Source organism: Mus caroli, chromosome 19 (genome assembly GCF_900094665.2).
Source record: "Mus caroli chromosome 19, CAROLI_EIJ_v1.1, whole genome shotgun sequence".
Classification (NCBI taxonomy): Eukaryota; Metazoa; Chordata; class Mammalia; order Rodentia; family Muridae; genus Mus; species Mus caroli.
In genome coordinates this window covers 49629493-49638049 of record NC_034588.1, presented here as the reverse complement: position 1 = coordinate 49638049, position 8557 = coordinate 49629493, and the positions used below count along the sequence as shown (strand labels likewise).

Below are 8557 nucleotides of genomic sequence, written 5' to 3'. Positions count from 1 at the left end.
CATATATGTACACACACACATCTTGCAGCAAACATTTTGAATAAACAGCATCATTGTTTAGAACAGTATCTCAGCCTATGAGGTGAACCTATGGGTCAAATGACCCTTTCACAGGGGTCACATATCAAATATCCTGCATATCAGATATTTACGTTATGGTTCATAACAGGAAAATTATAGTTATGGAGTGGCAACAGAGTTGATTTTACAGTTGGGGGTCACTGCAATATGAACTCTATTAAAGGGTCACAGCGTTAGGAAGGTCAAGAACAATAGGTTTAAAAAGAAAGAGACCTCAGACATTCTTGTGAGAGTGACATCATTTTAAATGTTGTGTGGCAGTTGCTGGTACACTCACCACTGTGATGCCCAGGGAAGATGACTTGGAAACCCAAGGACTTCCATAAGATTGTCCAACTTCTGACAAAACGGCTTTTTGTGAGGACAGGCGATGTAGGCCTCCAGTAAATACAACAGACCTGCATGTCCCCTGGAAGGGAGGCTATGGCGTTAATGGGCAAGAACACCAGGATGTGCAAGGCCATTCCAGGGCATCTGGGATGCAAGCTGAATCTGGAGAAACTATTGCCATATATGCAGGGCGTGTGGGCTTCACCAAGGAGGACCTAACTGAGATCAAGAGCTTGCTACTGGCCAATCAGGTGCATCTGGGGCTAAGGCTATTGCCTTGCGTGAAGTCACTGTGCCAAGCCAGAACACTGGTCTGGAGCCCAAGAAGACCTCCTTCTTCCAGGTTTTGAGCCTCACCACTGAACTCTTCAGAGGCACATCTGACATCCTGATGATGTGCAGAGAATAAGGCTATGGATAAAGGGGTGTCAGTGCAACCTCATCATGAAAGATGCTGAATGATCTGCCCGCTTCTTTGGGCGGATCGTCCAGCAGGTGTTTGGCAACAGAGGGCTTGAGATCATAGAGAAAAGTGTATTCTCAGTTTCTTTGATGTGTGTGTCTGTCTGTCTGTCCATCCATACTACATAGGCAAAGAGTACATGTGGGTCCTGACTTTGCCTGTGGAGTCTGAGTCCACCTTCCCACTTACTGAAAAGCTCAAAGATGTCCGTCTGCATTTGTGGCTGCCACCACTGTAACAACTGGCATCACTGCTGCCTTTGCTGCTGCTGCTGCTGCTCAGGCTCTAGCTAAGGTTGAAGCCAAGGAAGAGACAGAGGAATCAGATGAAGATGTAGGTAGGATTTAGATTTAGTGTCTGAGTCCTCAAAACAACCCACTCTGCCATTTTGATTTAGGAAACATGTAAAGACCTCACTTCCCTTTAAGAAAAAGAAAGAAAGATGAAAAAGTCATCAGCTTATGTACAGAGAAGCTGGCAAGTGAATGCAAATGAGGCAACTGTTGTGTAAAACCTAAAATACACACATTGTACAGAAATCTTCTCATCATATGGTCATAATGTGTCAGCTGTTAATCTTCAATACGTCTGTGAATGTGAGCCCATCTTGACAGCCCAGTCTATTTCATTGTTTTTGGTTGGGGTTTTTTTTTTTTTTTTTGGTTTTTTGAGTTTGGTTGTTTTTTTTGTGTACGAGTGCACACATGTTGCTATATGCATGCGGATGTCAGAGGACAATTTTGCTTCTCTCTTTCTACTATGTGGCTCCCAGAGATTGACCTCGGGCCTCCAGGCTTATCAAATGGGGCCTTTAACTTCTCTTGCCAGCCCATGACGGGTGTGCATAGGATGGGATCAGACATCACCTACAATGGAATCACTCAAAGTGTTTTCTAAAATACTGATCCCTAGGCTCTACCTCAACTACGCTGAATTAGAACTTTCAACCTTTGGGCTGTAGAATGAATCACCCCAGAGGAGTCTCTGCATACACTGAGGCCCTAGAGAATCTATGCTTCGTGTAGGGTGTCTTGGAGAGATGACTGAGTAAAACTCACACCCCCGACACTGTTCATCAATTTCTCCATTAGGTGAAAGGAATCCAGAAAGGGACTAATCTGGCCCTACCTTTATTATTCTGGAAACTTGTCCAAGATACTGCCCCTCTCTGAGTCCTGGTACCCTCGCCCTTAAGATGACACCCGCTTGATGGGTGAGTTGAATTAACTCAATTCACTAATGGAGTTTAAAGATTCGATTTATGGAGAGCTCCTTCCTGTTCTGATGTCGGACACGAACTGTAACTGGAGTGGGTGTGTCTGTTCCCTTCTCCCATGGCCAGAAGAAGAGTTTTGTCTGCATTCTCTTTGTTTCCTATCCCTGCTGTTTATACTTTGTGAATAAACATAAGCTAGTAATGGAAGGAGAGCTAACATTTTTGAGCTTCTTTGTAAGGTTTATTTTATGTATATGGGTATTTAGGCTGCGTGTAGGTCTGTGACCCACGTGCGTGCCTGGTGCCTGCAGAAGCCAGAAGAGGATATCAGGTCCTCTTGGAACTGGAGTCAAAGACAGTTGTTAGTAGTCGTGTAAAAGCTGGGACCCAAGCCTGAGTTCTCTGGAGATGCTCTTTGTAGCTGTACCATCTCTCTAGCACATATTCTGGGTTTTCAAGCTATGCCAGTCCTGGGCTAGGGATGTTGAGAGAGCAACTACTTAGCATGCACCAGGCCCTGAGGTTCAGTCTCCATCTCTTAACAAAGTAAAGCGCGCCAGTACCGAGTGTTTGCTGTGCTCAATTTCATGCTCCAAATGAGCGTTAAAGCTCTCTACGAGTGGCTTTGTCTGTAGCTGAAGAAACTGAGGTAAGAGCCTTATTGTTACCTCTGCAACGATCCCTGGGCCTCAAAGCAAATAGTTAGCAGAGCCGGGCTTCAGACCCAGGTGTTCTAACTCCAGAACCCACTGTCCACCATGCTGCATGTTCTGTGTGTCCTTTAAGCACCTAGAGTCCAACAAAGAAGCCCGTCTCTTCGGAGAATGAAACTGCAAAAGTGTAGTTTATAAACATGCCAGAAACGCTGACAAGTTAGTGCCATAACTCCCTTCTTTATGCGTTTCTGACTTGAGAGGGGAGTGCAGAAGATTCCACCCTGGGACTCACGCGTGCTAAGCACGTGTTTGACCACTGGGCTTTGCCTTCAAACTCCTGGATTTCCTAATTTTAGAAGATGATACTAGTCATCTGTAACACAGCTTAACACACAGTAGGTGCTCACACACACGTTTGGAATGAGCGGGAGGCAGAGCTTGAACCCAGCACACTACTTCATCGCCAAGTGTACCAATCCCATGCTTTTAAACAAAACTTGCAGAGCAACCGATCTGGTTTTTCAAATCTGACATAATCCAAGTCTCTAAGTCTCAGAGCCTTAACACATAATTACAAATAGGTCTTGAGTCCTCATTATGAGCAATATACTCATCTGGCACATACAGCCTGTCTGGTTGGGAAATAAAACCAAATGTATGAAGGAACCCTGGTTGCAGAACCACCCCATCCGAGATAACAAGCGTGAAGTTTCTAGCAAGCGATAAACTCGTAGTAAAGTGCTGTCACATTATACATAAGGTCTTCTATTAATAATTATTATAATCCAGCTATAGTTTTGTTAACAACAAGAGGAAATAATAACTGCTGTAGCCACCACATAATGAGTGATTCTGTGGTGGTCACTGGGCTGGGTGTTCTGTGTTTGTTTTAATCATGCTAACAACTCCGCGAAGTCAGTATCACGAATCCTCTTGTTCCCATGAGAAAACCGAGGCCCCAGGAAGATAAATAGCATCCCCCACACTCATACCAGTCTTGAAACATACAAATGGAATCAAAGAGAAAGAAACTGGGCCTGGTGGCACAGGCCTGTCACCTCATCTACCCTAGTTGCTCAGGCAAGAAGCTGGCAAGTTCAAGGCCATCCTGAAGTACAGAGTGAGTTCCAGGCCACCCGGCACAGCTCTGTGAACTTCTGTCCCCAAATAAAATACCTTAAAGTGGGTAAATAAAACAGTTTAATGGTAGAGCACTTGCTTGCATGCACAGGCCCTAAGGTCAACCCCCGAGGGTCTGCAGAGAGGGGACAACTGTGTTAGAGAAAACAGGTCTCTGTGTAGGAAGAGTAGCCAGGGTGATATGAACACTTGCAATCTACAATAAGAGAGAAAGTTTTTGAAACAAGTCCTTCCTGGGAGCAGTAATACCCTGACCTAAATTTTCACTAAAATGCAAATGTCTGGTTCGATAATGGTCTTTTGATGGTGGAGAAAGTAGAGCACAAGGGTGCATATACACTCTGTAGGTCAGTAGGTCAAGTCCCCCCAGAATTATGCTCGGGGATGCATGCATGGGGAATGCATGACTCAGGTATCTGCACTGAAGAGAGATGGGAAAAGAGGGGCCAAGGAGCGAGGTCTGTAGAACTGCAAGAAATCTGCTTGTCTTGCGTATAGACTTAGCGAAGAGCAAAGTGGGGATTATGTACTCTATAACCCATAACCCTGCCCTTGATGTTAGCCAAAAGGCCCAGAAGCATTGGCCATAGAATCCCAAAGAGGCTTCCTTTACTGACAGCTTAAGTTGCCCATCTCCAGGACTTTCTGTTAATCAACTCCAGCATCTCCACTCCCCAAGGTGACAGTATCGGTTGACTTGCTGTGACATGCCAGCTCCTTTTCTGGTCCTAGGGACAGAGCAGTGGACAAAATAAAGATCTCTTCACTCGTTGGAACCTTTGTATGTTTGTTGAGAAAGCACAGATGTTGGAGCGGAAATAGCATTAAAAGGGAGGAGCCTTACAGATACAGGCATGATGGGATGAAATGCACTTCTGGATGGTGAATGTGGTGGGCCGGCTCCGCTCTTGTTAGTGTGAGATGAGACCCAAATGGTCTGTGGTCAGGAAGCTGGAGGGACAAGTTAGTTCAGAGTTCATCAAGCTGAATCAGCTTGGCGTGCTGGAGGAGAGAGGGAGGAAGGGAGGGAGGGAGGGCAGGGTGGCCGCGCACTGTGATGAAGGCGAGCGAGGCTGCTGCCATGAGACTGCTCAAGGGCTGGATCATGTCAACTTGGTAGATCCCACGAGGGATATGCTTGACCCCAGAAGGCTTCAGGCCAAGCAAGAGTCTCATTTCTATTTGAAATCTTAGTCTGGCTGCTGTCCAGAGAATAAAGGCCACATAGATATGGCTGGACATCGTAAAGCCAGTTAGGAAGCAATTGAAGTCACAAGCACAAGAGGAACTGGGGTCTGGTCGTAGGGGTAGCTGTGACTAAGAGCAGAGGTAAATGGTCTGGCATTGCTGTTGGAGGCAGAGCTCACGTGGCTTGCGGATGTCATGGGCAGGATGGCTGAGAGAGAGAAGAGGCATGGGAGATGGAGGCTCCAGGAGTTTGACATGAGTTCCTTCAAGAAATGGTGGCACCAAGATCTGATATGGAGAAGATGTGAGAGGTAAAGGTTTGACAAGAAAAAGTGAACATTCTCTTAGGATTGCAATTTCCCTCCTCTCTCTTCCTGAGAACTTATTCCATCCTATAATTATCCTGCTGCTTTTTAAACACTATTTATAAGTCATTTCCTCCCCTTAAATCTCGAAGAGCAGGCGCTTAGTTTATCTTGTTTCTTGTTGTAGCCTTCGAGTCTACAGCACTGGAAGGAGCTCAGCAAACACTTGGAAATTCTTTTTAATCTGGGTCAGTAGTTTTCAAAGCTAAGTGACATCAAAATCTGGTCAGCTTACTTAATATTTAAAAACAGCCCTTACCTCAATCTATCCCTCTAAAACTCTGCTTTTATGAGTCTGGGGCTGCGCTTAGAACACTGCAGGACCAGCACTTTACCTAACTGTGAACTGCAAGCTAGCCCAGTAGCTTAGTTATGTCGCTGTTCACAAAATGTTTACCTCAGAAACCACATTTCAGTGGCATCCCAAAATACTTGAATTCTTAGTGATCTCTATCACCCTAATTCTGAAGACCCCTGAGGTGGAAAGATCATGAGTTCAAGGCCAACCTAATTGTGTGTGTGTGTGTGTGTGTGTGTGTGTGTGTGTGTGAATGCAGATACAACACATTGATTAAAGCTCTTGAGAAGGAAAACCCAGTGAAAGAATCCTGCAGTCTATTCTATGTCATTCGACTTATATAAGGTCCTTGGAGACCAGAATAAGGTCATTTTGTAGGGGCTGACATATGAAGTAAATTGGTTGCCTAGCGGTTGGAACATCCAAAATGACCTTGTGTATTCAGGTCTGTGAAATTCCCTTGGTAGCTGCAGCAAGTGCATTTTTGTTTGCACAGCATCTGTTCCTTTTCTGGGAAGAGTGCCCTAAGATCCTTCCAGGAGCCCCTTTTTTTACTCCATTGCTGTGACACTGGCATCCTGCCCTTTTCTGTGATGGGTCCTAAGCTGGACCGACCCGATGTTCCCTCCCTGGCATGTGTATCTGGAGGAGAGTGATACAAAGACGTAAGATCAGAGTTCTGCTCAGGGGAGGTCCCTGAAGAGAACGTGATTAGATAAGACTTCAAAGCTCTCCCAGAACTCACTTGGCACCCTGTCTTTCCCAGGCCAGATTATGCAGTGTTTGACTCGGGATAAGCAGTTGAGTCTTCCTCTTGCGGTAAATTCCTGTCTTCGTTATGTTAAAGTGGCCTCTCTTGCTTGTCCTATAAGCTATGACCCAGTGATGTCAATCTTGCAATTGGCAATTAGCGATCGAGATTTCACAAGTCCTTCCTGGGAACTGGCACACCTTAAGTTTCACCCAAGTGTAAATGTCCGAGAGCAAAGCCTGAACAGGCGGAGACCGACAGCCCTGTGGACTGTCATCCCACAGCTCTATGGACTGACAGCAGTCACACCACGAAAGAAGGAAGGAAAAGAAAGGCTGGGTGCAGTCCTTGGAACCCATTTCACAATGCCCTTTGTTTACACATCAGATAGAAAACTCCCTGGAGACTCTCAACACTTACAGTTTCTATGCAGCTGTCTCAACTATGGAGTCCCTCTCTACCTTTGGATTCTGTGTTCAGGGGCAGGCTCATCCAAAGCAGGCCATAACCTAAGACATCAATTTGTGAGCATGAGAACTCGGAGTGTCAAATTTAGTTCTCATTTCCTTCAGTGGCCCCCAAGGGAAAATAGAACATCCTGCCCTTTTAATCGTTTGGTTACAGCTTTGTCATTTGGTGGCCTCCTCCCCATATCTTCATAAGGACCTGTAACTTGAAGACTCTAAGAAATTAATAACTGTAACAAGAGAATGAGGCAACGTTTCTCGCCGTCTCCCTCACCGTGATGGCTGAAATAGGATGCTGAGCAAAGCCAGCGTTCGGAGTGTCTGCCACACCCAGGGAGAGATAACAAGTGTGTTACAGTTTAACAGGAGTAATAAAAAGGACAGCTAATCACTCGCAGATTGCTCGCCACATTTGCAGAGATCGACTGTGAAAGCCACTCTAATGAACTTTTTATGTTATGTTTTTCAGGAGTGGTTGCTATTTGTGAAAACCAAACATAACTATAACATCCAGATATAAAACTAGACGGATTCTGCCTGGCCAGTTGTCTCATTTCAGATGCAAACAGCAGGAGGTCGTCGTTCTTATCGTTAAAACACGGAGTACTGTTACTAGCCTTTGCTGGGGACTTGCCTTGTCTGGGAGCCATGTTAAGCTTATTTTATTACTCATTTAACCCTTAGCTTTCTGTCCGGCATTACCTTATTATACCTACTTAGAAACAATGGAACAGGGTGGGGGTTGGGGGGTGGGGTGAGGGTCGGGATAAGTAATTTGCCAGAGATCAAAGAGCCAGGGAGTAGCAGATGTTGGATTGTGAATCCCTGCTACAAAGTGGCCCCCAAATCCTGAATCTCAACCCCTTTTATCTCACCTTACGCCCGGCTTGACTTGGACTTTGAGTGAGTCAGAACCTGGCCTTTCCATCTGTCTGTCCTTGATGTTCTCTCTGACTATTTAAAACTACATTAAAACAAAAGTCTCCCTGAACCAGGTAGTCAACTAAGTGGACTTTCTGGGGTTCAGATTGCTTGGATGTTAATTGTTAACTGAGCTGCACGGCTGTAACGGCCTTTACAGCAGTGTACTCACCCGGGCTTTACACTAAGTTAAATAGTAAGAATTTAAGTAGCTAATCTAAGTCAAGCCTCCAGACTCAAGAACCAGGCCCTCCCTCAGTTTTCAAATCCAGTTTATCTTTTGCTACAGAGATTTCGGGATGAGGGAATGGGTGCATTTTTTTTTCTTCAAATGGTGGGTTCTTTTTCTTTCTTTTATTTTATTTTATTTTTTCCCCCTGAGAGGTGGTTTAATTTCTCTGTCAGGAAAATACCTCTGAAACCAGAGGAGCCTCTCATATGGGGTGTACTTGGGATGGAATAAAGGGTGGTACCCACAGCAAGCAAACTTTCAAACACACAGGGCCACTTCAGCCAAAGGGTGGATCTTCTGAGCCAGTCCTCTTGAAGTCTGTCCATGTCACAACATGCTGCAACCCGATGGTGATTACTTCCTCCCTCCCTCTCTCCCTCCCTCCCTCCCTCCCTCCCTCCCTCCCTCTTTTCTTCCTTTCTCTCTCTTCTCTTCCTTTCCCTCTTCTC

General features: G+C 45.4%; 1 pseudogene; it reads left to right on the top strand.

Annotated features, from left to right (window-relative positions):
- Positions 1–365: 365 nt before the first annotated feature.
- Positions 366–873, top strand: LOC110285334 (annotated as a pseudogene).
- The last annotated feature ends 7684 nt before the right edge of the window (positions 874–8557 follow it).